The following is a 14562-nucleotide window of genomic DNA, read 5'->3' on the forward strand; positions in this document are numbered from 1 at the left end:
ATCCAGTGACACAGCTTGTTATGCGTAAGACAGAATAATAATCAGAGCACTGGCAGTACAAGCTGGTGCTAATGCTGGGTGTCGCTGCTATTCTGGCAGGGGCACCTGGTGCCTTGGAGAGGAAGAATTGGGGGCACCCTAGATAAACATGAGAGATTTTGAAATTAAATTATAAATCAAACTTGCACACAGGCCATCCCCTCTATGTCACCTCTCCTTCCCAGGCCAGTTTAGGGACCCAAAGTCCAGATCATCTGCTGGCTGCTGAGTGGGCTCTGAGAAAAGATCAGCTGGTTCTCAGTCCAGTTACCAAGGAACATAATGAACCACCACAGCTGTCACTCATTGGCTCCCCGGCTGGCAGCCCCAGCTGGGAGGCTGCGAGAGCCATGGAGACTGAACCCTGCTGTCTCCTGGGGGAGACTGGGATAACTGAATTCACGCTGCCCCTGCTCTGTGCTGATGGGTGGATTTTACTCTCCCAGGTCCTCACACCAGCCCCATCCACCATCATGAAAATGATTGAAAGCAGGACAATGGGAAACGTCACCGCACAGGGCTGGCAATGGCAGCTGCTCTGGAGCCCTATTTCTCACTGGCACAGGGCCAGACAGGCGTGGCTGCTGCAGTCCGGTGTCTCAGAAGGTCTCAGAACCCAACACGCACACCTCTACGTCTGCATGTACGGGCCTTAAAACCGCTTACTGCTGGGCTCCTAACCCAAACACAAGCATTTCTTGTTCAATTTCGCCCCAAAACACAGTCATGAGGGCACGGGAATGGAGCAAGGACGTCGCAGCATCATGGCCAGTGATTTTAAGACAGCACTATCATCTCCGTCCCATCCCGCTGTGAGGTCAGTCAATACATCACCGATCCCTGTCCTCTCTGCATGAACAGTAACAAACGTCTCGGGGCCGTGTCTTTGTGCCACAAAATGCAACTATCAGCGAAAGGCCCAGAACGCTGGACACAGCTACCAGGTTAAAAAAAAACCCTCTGAAAGGTCATAGGCTAGGCCGATGTCTGCTTGCAGCTGAGCTCACAACAGCTCTGTGTCACTCATGTTAGGGAACAATCGTGTCCCAGTGGCAGGTGGGTTCACCTTGTTCTGAGGACCCTTGCAGCACACTGGTCCCTCTGTGTAACACGCTGCCTAGTGGTGTCTATTTAAATGCAAATTTTGACTTTTCACTCAGCAGCAAGAGAAAGTTTTTCACACTGGAGTTAGGGGCACGATAATAATTTATCCACAGGCCTCTTTCTACAATTACTGTTTGTACAAGGAAAGTGTTTCTACTTCTCTGGTCGGGAGAAGACTCCTTCCGCAGTGTGAAATGGTAACGGATCCAGTGGGGAGGGGGCACCACTCATGTCAGCACAGGGGCCGTGTTTGTTTCTTCTGGAAGATCTAAATACATGTCACTGGGGAAAGGGTGATGTGATCTGCAGGCCTCGAATCACTAACACATGCCATTTACATGGGGATAGACTCTGTTTGATGTGTCCATCACACCGTCAAAACTTCACCACTGCCAGGCAGCTCTGTGCCGACACACAGGCACAGCCGCATCCGGTGCAGATTAAACACAGCTGGGAGAAGGATGCTGCTCGTTAGCTCCTAGGAAGGTACATGCACTCTCACTGTAGCAGGGGACCGAACCGCAGCACAGGAAGGCCCTCGCCTCAAATTGAGGGAGGTCACCTTCTCCAGCACTTGGAATCTATGCAACGCCTTCTGTCAATAATTCCTTACTATGCCACATGGACACAAGGTGGCTTAATGTGGTTTTCGTTCGAGCAGTGAGGAGTCCCTGGCAGTGTGGGGCTTGATAGGTGAGAACATCACAGGGAGGGATAAGCCAGTGGGAACCCAGGATTGGTGGAAAGCAATAGGGTTCAGGTTACAGTATCTTCTGCATGACTGTGTGCTAGCTCCACTGACATGGAGGGAGCCTCTCTGGCTCACTCCAGCTGGGATCTGGGGTCTGAGCATCTCACACATGTCCCAGAAGAAGACAATGTCATCCAAGGTGGAGAGACCCCTTCACACAGACCCATGGACTGCACACAAGCCCCATCACCTTAGATAACCCACTGGGAGACACCCCCCTGCTCGTCTCTGGGCTGGCAACAGCCCCAGCTCTCTGCTAAACCTGGCTAGGAATGAAGCTGCCAGAGCCACAGTGGAGAGCCCTAGAGGACGGAGCTAGAAATGCCCTTTTCGGTCCCATCAAACCCATTCCTTGGTGGGCAGTCAGTGTAGCTGCCCGTTGTTTCAAACATTGCACTGCTAGAAGGTCAGACCGCTCAGTGCTTCAACCCCTCCTTGGGACAGGGTCCCGCGCTGTGCTCAGAAATAGGCTTTCCACTTTACCACGTCCAAAGGGGTTAATTTTTAACAAGTGCAGAAAACTGCCTGGGGAATGCAGTGTAACAATGGCAATGGTTCTTTTGGTCCTGAGATTACCCAGCTCTTTTCACACTCTGCTAAAATGGACCTGAGTGCTTCGCTTTCAGACTCTCGATGTAACACCTGAAATACAGTGCATTGAATGGGCTCACCACTCCAGGCTCCAGTTCTATAATAGCACGTGCATGCGGGTAAATGCTCAGATTCACACTGACCTTTCGGCTTCTTTGGGGGAGAAGCCAGCGCAGGGGAAGACAAAAGTTGGAACTTCTCTGTCAGAGTTGTGATCAATATCATTCCAGACCAGCTTCTCACCACCACACCTGAGTCTGAGTCACATCCTTCCTGCTTGGTAACATCTAGGGTACCGTCAGTGCCTTCCCACAGGTGGGTAGGTGCCAGCTTCTAGTGAAGAACCCATTCCTAGGCCCTTTCAGAAGAAAACATCTACAGACATTCACAAACTTGCTGATTATTGCCCAGTCTCTAATCTTCCTTGTTTGGTGAAGGCAACAAAGAAGGTGGAATTGAGGCAACTCTGGCAATTCCTGGGGTGCTGAGACTTCCTGGAGACTGGTCCATCCAATTATTATTACTATGATTTATTTGTAGTATGGTAGGGCCCAGGAGTCCTGGCATTGACCAGGACCCCAGTGTGTGTTGGTAGTGAACCCACGGAGTCTCTGTACCAGAGCCAACCGACTCTTTGCTGGTAATGAACAATGGCCAAGTATCTGTCTGCTCATTCTTTTAGGTCTAACGTTGGTGCAACTACCCATGAGGCATTGCTCATAGATGCAGGAATAACTATAGCCCCAGAGAGTAGTTTGGGGTGACTGCACATCTGCCCCACAGGCTCCCTTGTGTGGACTAGTGCAAGGGCCTGTCCATCCCCTCTTCTGTTTGGCATGCTGGTGCAAGCGGTGCTGAGGTTAAAACAATTGTGTGCTTCTCCTCTGTTGGCTTTACAAAGAATGGCCGGTACAGACATTTATAATATTGTTCTGAACTGCACAAATTGTTTTATTATCCTTATCTATAACAAAGAGAAACTAGGACGAAAGAACATTTTAAAGGTTGCAAAGTCAAACACTCAGAAGTTAGAAAATGCCAGATATAAGGTTGTCTGTGCAACCTTAATTCAACCCCCTTGTGCATCTGTGTGAGACATTATAATACAGTCTTTGACTGCATGGTCACATGCTATTTTTTCACAGTCACATTTTTTCCACAGGACCCTTTCCATGTTCCATGCACGGGATGGATGGTGCTCATGTACTGAGCAGCTATTCAATATTTTGTTTTCTCCTTGTTGAGTGTGTAGCCCCAGGCCTTATTTGCTGTACGCTATTCAAGCCCTGCTCTGAAGAGAGAATTATTAATATCCTTATGGGCTGTTCTATGGTGTCCAGCACTACGGTATCAGATGCTTCACAAATATGAATTTTCACAACACCTCTGTAAGGTGAGGGGATGTTAGTATCCCCATTTTAGGGATGGGGGACTCAGGCACATTCAGGTCAAAAGTTTCCATTAATTATCAGTCCCCAGTATGAGACCTGGCTTCCCAGAGGATTTAGCATTAGAGACAGTCAGCGCGCTACATGTTCAAAGCACAGCCCAGTTATTGCTGAGAGTTCAGCACTTCTGCACATCAGTCCCCAAAATCTCAAGTCAGGCACCCAGAAAACAAGGAGCACACAATTAGTGGCCACCTATGGAAAGTTTGGTTTAAATTACTTTTCCCAGCATCACATAGAAGTGCTGGGACAGAGACAGGGACAGAATCCTCCCCTCTAGACAGCATTCAACAACCTTAATCATTGGACTGTCGTGTCTTTTCCTTCAACCCCCTGTCTCATTCACTACACGCCTTCCAGCCTGCAGCCAATGACGCAGGAGTCATAGGACACGCTCCTGCACGACACAACCCTGATTCATCCCCAGAGCAAGGCCAGCCTCTGCACTGAAGGAGCCTGGATGTGATCAGAGAGTTAAAGACCTTATCATAATGCAAGTGCACAAGGGGGCCAAATTAAGGTTACACAAGCAACAAGAAAAAAAGCAAGCTGAAAAAAAAAGAAATTCCGTCATGTAGTATTATATAGATACCCACGTGGGTCATTGGCAGGGTTGGCAACTTTAATAATAAATAATAATCTTTAGTAATCTAGCTCATATATCCACTGCACAGACCTCTGCCATTTGAGCTACTGGAGTAACTGATAGCAGTAGTAGGTTGTTAGCCTCTATGTGGACCAGCACTGGAAGGGAATGGGACACTGTCCCAGCGGGTTTCACAGACATTTGCTGATAAAGGAGGAACAGTGACATTCAGGCATCCACTGGGTTCCACTCCAGGCTCTGGAGAGGAGTGTGGCTCTCGAGGAGACAGATTCTTCTGTTCATTTCCACCAAGCAGTCCCTGTCCTACCTCTTCCCCAGCCCCTGACTGATCATCCCAGTCCCCAGATCCTCACCTAGCCAGTCCCCGTCTCTACTCCTCACACTTCTCAGCTCAGACCCAGTCTCCTTGCCCAGCCAGCCTAGTCTCCTCCTTCAGGCTCGTTGTCCAAGTCCCATTCCCAGTTCCTCTCTCCCCCTCCCATCCCAGTCTCACTCTCACCAGACTCCTTGTCCGAATCTACCCTCCCCCCTCCCCCAGTCCAGCTTCTGTCCCCTGTGCATTCAGATTAGAAGGTCAGTGAAAGCCCAGGAGCGCTAGGTGCCCAGCGCCACCCAGCAGCTGGGAGCAGATGTTACAGGGAAAATCCAGTTTTGCCCCTGCAGTCCCTGCACACACAGTCACTAGGAGGGGAGAGCACCTGTGCAGGCTGGTCAGCACCGGGAGCTGTGAGACGCTAGAGCTCGCTCAGTGGGATGGAATCTTTGATTTTAGCAACTTAAATTACCAAAGACGCCTCTACTGAGCATTGTGAAGTGCACGTTTTCATGGGAATAGACTCATAGACTCATAGACTTTATGGTCAGAAGGGACCAATATGATCATCTAGTCTGACCTCCTGCACAACGCAGGCCACACAGTCTCATCGATCCACTCCTGTAGCAAACCCTTAGCCTATGTCCGAGTTATTGAAGTCTTCAAATTGTAGTTTGAAGACCTCAGGCTGCAGAGAATCTACCAGCAAGTGACCCGTGCCCCATGCTGCAGAGGAAGGCAAAAAACCTCCAGGGCCTCTGTCAATCTGCCCCGGAGGAAAATTCCTTCCCGACCCCAAATATGGCGATCAGCTAAACCCTGAGCACGTGGGCAACACTCACTAGCCAGAACCCAGGAAAGAATTCTCTGTAGTAACTCAGATCCTACCCCATCTAACATCCCATCACAGACCACTGGGCATACTTATCTGCTGATAATCAAAGATCAATTGCCAAAATTAGGCTATCCCATCGTACCATCCCTTCCATAAACTTATCAAGCTTAGTCTTAAAGCCAGATATGTCATTTGCCCCCACTACTCCCCTTGGAAGGCTGTTCCAGAACTTCACTCCTCTAATGGTTAGAAACCTTCGTCTAATTTCAAGTCTAAACTTCCTAGTGTCCAGTTTATATCCATTTGTTCTTGTTCCCACATTGTTACTAAGCTTAAATAATTCCTCTCCCTCCCTAATATTTATCCCTCTGATATATTTATAAAGAACAATCATATCTCCCCTCAGCTTTCTTTTGGTTAGGCAAAACAAGCCAAGCTCTTTGAGTCTCCTTTCATAAGATAGGTTTTCCATTCCTCTGATCATCCTAGTAGCCCTTCTCTGTACCTGTTCCAGTTTGAATTCATCCTTCTTAAACATAGGAGACCAGAAATGAACACTGTACTCCAGATGAGGCCTCACCAGTGCCTTGTATAACAGTACTAACACCTCCTTATCTTTGCTGGAAATACCTCGCCTGATGCATCCTAAAACTGCATTAGCTTTTTTAACAGCCATATCACATTGGTGGCTCATAGTCATCCTATGATCAACCAATACTCCAAGGTCCTTCTCCTCCTCTGTTACTTCTAACTGATGCGTCCCCAATTTATAACTAAAATTCTTGTTGTTAATCCCTAAATGCATGACCTTGCACTTTTCACTATTAAATTTCATACTATTACTATTACTCCAGTTTACAAGGTCATCCAGATCTTCCTGTATGATATTCTGGTCCCTCTTTGTATTGGCAATACCTTCCAGCTTTGTGTCATCGGCAGACTTTATTAGCACATTCCCACTTTTTGTGCCAGGTCAGTAATAAAGAGATTAAATAACATTGGTCGCAAAACTGATCCCTGAGGAACTCCACTAGTAACCTCCTTCCAGCCTGATCGTTCACCTTTCAGTACGCCCTGTTGTAGTCTCCCCTTTAACCAGTTCCTTATCCACTTTTCAATTTTCATATTGATCCCCATCTTTTCCAATTTAACTAGTAATTCCCCATGTGGAACCATGTCAAATGCCTTACTGAAATCAACATAAATTAGATCCAATGCATTTCCTTTGTCTAAAAAATCTGTTACCTTCTCAAAGAAGGAGATCAGGTTGGTTTGGCACGATCTACCTTTTGTAAAACCATGTTGTATTTTGTCCCAATTACCATTGACCTCAATGCAAAATTCAACCTGAGGCAGATACCAACATGGAAAATTTCAGGCAAACGGCTTAAATTTGGTGAAGTTCTAAGCAACTGAGAACAGGGTCACCTAATGGGAAGTGTGTTACCAGCTCTGCATGTAATCATTCAAAAAGCAAAGGCACGGGGTCCAGAACTGCCAATCCTAGCTCTGACACTGATCTTGAAGACGTCACTGACTCCCTCTGTTTCAATTTCCCCAGCTGTAATACCAGTGTCATGTGCTTGTTTCTCTGCCCCTTTGTGGGAGGGGATGGTGTTAGCATGTTGAAAAGAAGAAGTTCTGCATGTGTGCTGCCATTAGTGGATTTCCAATTGCTCTGTCCTGATGATCGCTTGCAAGTCAGGACAGTGCATGGAGCAACTGGTACAACAGAGGCAGGTATAGTATAGTAAGTACTTGACACCGCCCTCTGGAGAGCTGTAAAAATGGGATCACTAGAACCCTGTGTTATATTTCCCAGAGACTGCCACTTGCAATGATGTGTCATATAATGCAAACTCTCCCGCTGTCTCGCTAAACCACCAGCACATGAAATACACCCACTCTCAAGTAAAGCAAGAGCAATCTAAAAGGAATCAGGAGTTGAGGTCACATCCCTTTTCTAATGTGAATTAATCTGAGCACTAAATGAGTTCAGACTTAATTGTGAGCATTTTCTGTTAACTAAGCAAGAAATCTTATAATAACACAATAAGGTGCCATTTCACAGCATCCAAATGGAGCAATAAGCCAGAGCCTCATTTGAATGTATTTTTTCACAGTGATTGCTGACTCTGCTGCTTTTAATATATTCACATTGGCACAGTCATTTGCATTCAGATGCAATTATGAGTTAGAAACTCCCTCTTCTCTGTGAGCTCCAGAAAGGGAGAATTTCAGCCCAGAGACATGTTACTGTTCATTTTGTGGGGCCTAATTAAGGAGTCTGCACTGGCAAAAATTGAATCCCTATTGTTACCAAAGGGAACATCCTGCAAAGAAACAGATCAAATCAAACCAACCTTTAAAATCTATGTTCCCACAAAATCTTATTGATCAGGAACAGAAACAATTATTTCCTGTGGAAATAGTGATCGTTGTGGGGTCAGTCTGGAGAGGAGTGTGTTAGAGAATAAGAAACTCTCGATGCAGGCTACATCCTGGCCAGTCAGAGCACAGAGGTCCTGCATGCTCCTTGTGACCTTGCAGGAGAAAGGAGCGGCCATACCGTAGATAAGAGACAAGGTGGGGAGGTAATAGCTTTTACTGGACCAGCTTCTGTTGGTGAGAGAGACACATCGAGTGTCTGAGCCACATCGAGCTCTTCTTCAGGGCTGGGAAAAGTACTCCCAGGGTCAGAGCTAAATACAAGATGGAACTGATAGTTTAGCATAATTAGTTAACACATATTTCAAGAGATCATTGACGGTGAAGTAGCCAGTTAATACCCACACCGCCCAGCCTTTTTTTTCCCTCCCCCATCATGACAGGACAGGCGTTAAGTGGGTTATAGTTTGTTGAGCCGTAAATCAAGTGTCTCTGTTCAGTCCAGTGTTTCCAGTATTGGGTGGTAAACACCTGGCTCTCAGCACTTCAGTTGACCTAGCCTGGGCCTGATCAGCCACACTCCAGAGCCCTACCCGAGTTACTGTGTCCTCACTGGTGCTGCACTCTCCTTGAGCATCGCTAGGACTTCTGGGGGCACCTCCCATGGTTCTCTGGGCTGCACTCTAAGTTCTTCTACAATTCACAGGGAAAGTTATAGAGTTTAAGGCTAGAAGGGACCACTGCATCATCTAGTCTGCCCCCCGGTATAACACAGGCCACCCACAGCACCCAGTCACCCACACCCCACACGCAGAATTAGCCTAAAGTATGACAGCCCTCAGGAGACTAACCTATGGCACTCCACAGGCAGAGAACTAGGGGACCTGCGGTTTGCCAATGCCTGCGGCAATGCAATGGCAGGGAACTGAGTAAGTGAGATATGCCCAGACATCCTGTCTGGGCACAGGGGGGAATTCTGGGAAACAATTGGAGAACTATCAGCACTCGACTGGTTAGCCTGTGTCCTCACTGCAAACTGGGCAGTCACCAGCCAAGTGACCCCCAATCTGTAACCCACAGCCCCAGGTGAGCCAGCAAACCCAGATTTAAAGTACCACCAGACTCCAGTGAGAGAGTTTTCTGTGTGGCTGGGACTAGGGAGGGAAGTTAGGGGCAACTCCCAGGTAAGAGCCCAGGTTAACTCTGCAGTGGAGACACAGCCGTAGAGTCCCTCATATGCATGGCAACCTGTGGGCACAAGCATTTCTCCAATAGCTAACATCTGAGTAATGCACCAAACTGAAGAAGTCACTGAAGAGCCATGAGGCTAGCAAGGATGCATGCAGGTTAGTCACGCAGCCTCCAGACACAAGATGCCGGAGTGTAAAAGGGCAGGCTTGATTGCTGACAGCAGCACTTGTAATACATGCACATTGGCAGGGCTGTTTGCATGTGGGTGGATTCTACATTAGGCCTCATCTTGACGGATAAAGAGAAACTGATCACAGAACTAAAAATCAGTGGTAACTGATTACACTTATACTGAGCAAACAGAATAAATTCCAAACCAGTAATATATCTACTTAGTACTTTAAAAGGGCCAATTTCACAAAGCTGAAACAATTATGAACCGACTCAGTTGGGAGGAAGAATTTAAACAGAAAAATGTGACTGATAATTGGGAATTGTTTAAAAACATTTTACTAGATGCCCAAAAAGGCACAATCCCCCATAAGAGAAAGAAGGCCACACTGGTTAAAACACCTACCTGGCTTAGAAGAAAAGTGGAGGCAGCTATGAAAAAATTGAAGAATGTACATACTAAATGGAAGAAAGGAGAAGCTGACAGTAATGAACATGACTAGTAACTGTAGAAAATTGATAAAGGAAGCAAAAGAACACAAGGCGAACTCTATGGCTAGCAGAGTTGAGGACAATAAGGAGTTTTTTTAAGTATGTTAGGAACAAAAAGAATCTTAACAATGTGCTTGACGAAATGGTAGACTTGTCAATAATAATGTAGAAAAGACAGAAGTATTCAATAAATATTTTTGTTCTTTATTTGGGAAAAAGATGGATGACAAAGTCATATCACATCATGATGACAATGATGATGAAACATTTGCCATTCCAATGGTAACTCTGAAGGATGTTAAACAGCTGCTACTAAAGTTAGACATTTTAAAATGAGCAGGTCCGGATAACTTGAATCCAAGAGTTTTCAAAGTACTGGCTCATGAGTTCTCTAGGCCATTAATGTTGATTTTCAATGTTTTGGAGCACTGGAGAAACTCCAGAGGACTGGAAGAAAACTTCTGTTGTGCCAATATTTTAAAAAGGTAAATGGGGCAACCTGTGTAATAGTAAGCCTATCAGCATAACATCAATTCCGGGCAAAACAATGGTACGAGCAATAGAGGTCTAAATTGATACAAACATTTAAAGAGGGAATATAATTAATGCCAGTCAAAATATGTTTATGGAAAAGGGAGCCTATCATACTAACTTTACAGCACAATTTGCGAACAGTTTCAGTCAACCTGAAACTGCATTTTTGGGTGAATAAGATTTTTGTCCACACTATTTCACCCCGCTCTAGTCTCCACTGCTAATTAAACTCACTCCTGTTTGGGGGCAAATCAAGTTTTATGCCAGTGTTATCAGGGAGGCCTTGTGTTAGAGAGAGAGAGAGATCAGCCTCCATGAAGGGCAAAGAAGGCAGAGACACTTCCTCTAGCTTTCTTCCGGGCAGCTGGACTGGGTGGCATCTCATTCTATGCTCTGTCCTGGAAGCAATCACAAAGGAAATATTGCCTGATAAAGTGTTTGCATTTGGAAAAACTTGCTATTAATGGCTCACAGTATAACCCATTCCCATAGCTGCCTCCATTGTGGAGTTTTATTTATTTTCTTTAATTTACAAAGATGCTCCAGGAACTTCTACAACCTGTATAACAAACTGCAAACAACAATTTGGATCTGCTGTTCAGAAACGAGAACCCTCACACTTCTCCCACAAGCTAACACCCTGCCCCCATCCTCCTTCCCCCACCCTGGGCCCTACATGACAGCAGTGAGGTCCCAGCAACTGCAAGAAAAGGTCACAGTTACTGGTTAAAATGAATAGTCAGACAGTCGTAGTGTTCTAGGCAGGAAGGGAGCAATCCCACACTGGCAGGGGCATTCTGGTAGTTGTCCATTCAGGATGACACCAAACTGGGAGGGGCTGCGAGCACTTTGGAGAACAGGATTAGAAAGCAACTTTGATACATTGGAGAATTGTTCTGAAATCAACAAGACGGAATTCAGTAAAGACAAGTGCAAAGTACTGTAGTTAGGAAGGAAAAAATCATAGCTATAAAATGAGGACTAACTGTCTAGGCAGTAGCACTTCAGAGAAGGATCTAAGGGTTATAACAGAGCACAAATTGAATACGAGTCAACAATGCAGTTGCAAAAAAAGCTAATATAATTCTGGGGTGTATTAACAGGAGTGGAATATACAAGACAGGGGAGGTAATTGTCCTGCTCTAGTCTACACTGGTGAGACCTCAGCTGGAATATTGTGGCCAGTTTTGGGTCCCACACTTTAAAAAAGATGTGGCCAAATTGGAGTATCCAGAGGAGAGCAACAACAATGATCAAAGGTTTAGAAAACCTGACTCGTGAGGAAAGGTTAAAAACTGGGCATCTTTAGTGTTGAGAAATGAAGACTGAGGGGGGACCTGATAACAGTCATCCCAATATGTGAAGGGCCGTTATAGAGAGGACAGGGATCAATTGTTCTCCATGTGCACTGAAGTTAGGACAAGAAGTCATGGGCTTAAACTGAAGCAAATGCGATTTAGGTCAGATATTAGGAAAAACTTTTCAACTCTCAGGGTAGTTAACTACTGGAACAGGGTTCCAAGGGAGGTTGTGGAATCACCATCTCTGGAGTCTGGATCTTGACTATACCTTGGCCAAGAAATTTGGACCTTGAGAAAAAATAATTGATTACCCCGGGTCTAGGTTTACTTGGTCCTTCATCAGCGCAGGGGGCTAGACTAGCTGACCTCTCAAGGGCCCTTCCAGCCCCATGTTTCTATGATTTTAGGTACCACTGAACTCCTATTCAGGGTGAAGTATCAGAGGGGTAGCCGTGTTAGTCTGGCTCTGTAAAAGCAGCAAAGCGTCCTGTGGCACCTTATAGACTAACAGACGTTTTGGAGCATGAGCTTTCGTGGGTGAATATCCACTTCGTCCCTATGCATCTGACGAAGTGGGTATTCACCCACGAAAGCTCATGCTCCAAAACATCTGTTAGTCTATAAGATGCCACAGGACTCTTTGCTGCTTATTCAGGGTGAAGGTTCCTCAGCCTACATGTGGGATGTCATTGGTGCACAGGCCTTCAGCTGGCCTCTGAGCAGGGGGTGAGTTCCAGTCACGCTGTCATGTTCTGCATGCTGCCTGAGTATTCCCGTGCCTGTCCAAGTCACCTCCCTGGTTGGGCAGGAGAGGTCCTGGCGAGGGGAGGAGGAGAAGACAGTATAATTACTGCAGCACTTGAGCTCTCATAAGAGTCGCATGTCGATTCCCTTCTTCCGACGGGCGGGAGCTTTGGTTTATAGTTTACACCAGCGTATATCGAATTAACCTCAGAGGAAAAGGTTAAACTATCAATCATGAATTGCCGTTTAAAGAACTGCGTTCCCTGTGATGTATGGCAGTAGCAGGCACATCAGAAACTAAGCAAAAGGCAGCTTAAAAGTAACTGGCGATAATGGCCTGGCTGCTTATGGAGATGGATGTGCAGCATGTTAACTTTAATATGCTGCGTAAATGAGAGCCCAGTGTGGAAATATGGCATCCCAATGTAAAACAATTTCCTCTATTCAAACAACCTTTAAGTGGGAGCCTCCTGTTTAATATTCGACAGCAGGTGTTGCCATGGCAGGGCTGCCCTTGGCGAGTCACACAGTGCTGACAGGGTGAAGAGTAAGGGCACCCAGGTGACAGGAGCGCCAGACACACATGCTGTGGAGGACAGAACAAAACAGAGCTGGGAGAACACCACGGGGACTGGAGTGAGCTCAAGGCAGTCTGCAGTGCTTGCCCTGGAAGGAGGCCTCTCTAGCTGAGGGTTTCTATTAGCTACACATGTGGAGGGCAGCGGGGCTGTAATTTGAAGACCTGTAACACAGACTGTTTACATTTTTCCAATCCTGTGCTGAATTTCCCGACTGGAAAGAAACTGGCACAAGGGGAGAAAGCTGGAAAGAAGGAGGGCGTCTTGTCTCCCGTCAGAAGCACGGAGGATGCATCACATCTGAGACCAGTGACCAGTGGGCTGCAAAGCCAGATGGATGGATGTCTTACCTTAAACCTCAGCATGAATTGCAGACCGTCCGGCTGGGGGGCTAGGAGCTATGTAACCCCACATGTTCAAATCTCCTGGCAGCTGGAATAGCACTACTGCAAAGCACCTCCTGTGGTCACATCAAATCACTTTGCTGCTGCCATGGCAAGTGCCTCCAAAGACAGCCACTCAGACACGCCGCCCAGCTGCCTTCATCTCCCACAATCGCCAGCACAGAAAAGCAAAGAGTGTCTCGATATTTCCTCTACAAAGCAGGAAACCGCCCTACTTCTTGTGCACTGGCTCCAGCAGATGGACAGAGATGGAAAAGCCCAGTCCAGATTCTGGGATCTTTAATGGCCATCATGGCAGCATTAGCAGGGTGCCAGAAACCACTCCCTTTTAAAGTGTCTCTCCATGACTAGCACTGGGTTATCCACCTAACTCTGCTTGTTCTGTGAGTGCTCTGCTGCTCCTGTTGCCCACAAATATAGTGCTTGGTGCTGCCTTCTTACTCATGATTGCCTTGGTCTCTTCTAATAGGTCCTTGGTCTACCATTGCCCACCCTCTGGTAAGTCACTCAGTTGGCCCCACACTGGCCCCTCGATGTCAGTTGAGAACCTATCGATAAGAACATGTCCTTAGTGAATTAGAAAATACCCTACTCTGGGCTAGGCCCCAGCGAGCTGTACAACCATCACGCACCGTCCCCAGTGGTCAGACAGGGAATGTGCGCCTGAGGTGAAGGGAGTGGAAGAGCCAAGAGCCCATTAAAATCACCCACAGGTTTTACTGAGTCGGAACCTTTTCAGACCAGTTCTCAAGGGGCGAATACATCAAGAAACCTCCTCGGATGTCATGATGGCAGGCAGCTAGGATACAGGGCCTATGATCCCTGCCTTGCATCCATTCGGCTGTCTGACCCTTCTTTTCAGTCAGCGGGAAGGAGAGCTCCCACCCGGCACTTCTGGCAGTTCATTCCAGTCCTGCAACAGACACTAGGCAAATCACCACATCTCACTGTGTGCTGGTTCCACTCAGAAACATCAGGTGATAATACGCCCTTTGTCAGTTTACCTGGCACACTCCTTGGCGCAGGAGCTGCATCTGTGCTTGTACAGGCCTGCAACCCTGTGTAATTACA

The sequence above is a fragment of the Gopherus flavomarginatus genome, chromosome 15 (assembly GCF_025201925.1).
Source record: "Gopherus flavomarginatus isolate rGopFla2 chromosome 15, rGopFla2.mat.asm, whole genome shotgun sequence".
Classification (NCBI taxonomy): domain Eukaryota; kingdom Metazoa; phylum Chordata; order Testudines; family Testudinidae; genus Gopherus; species Gopherus flavomarginatus.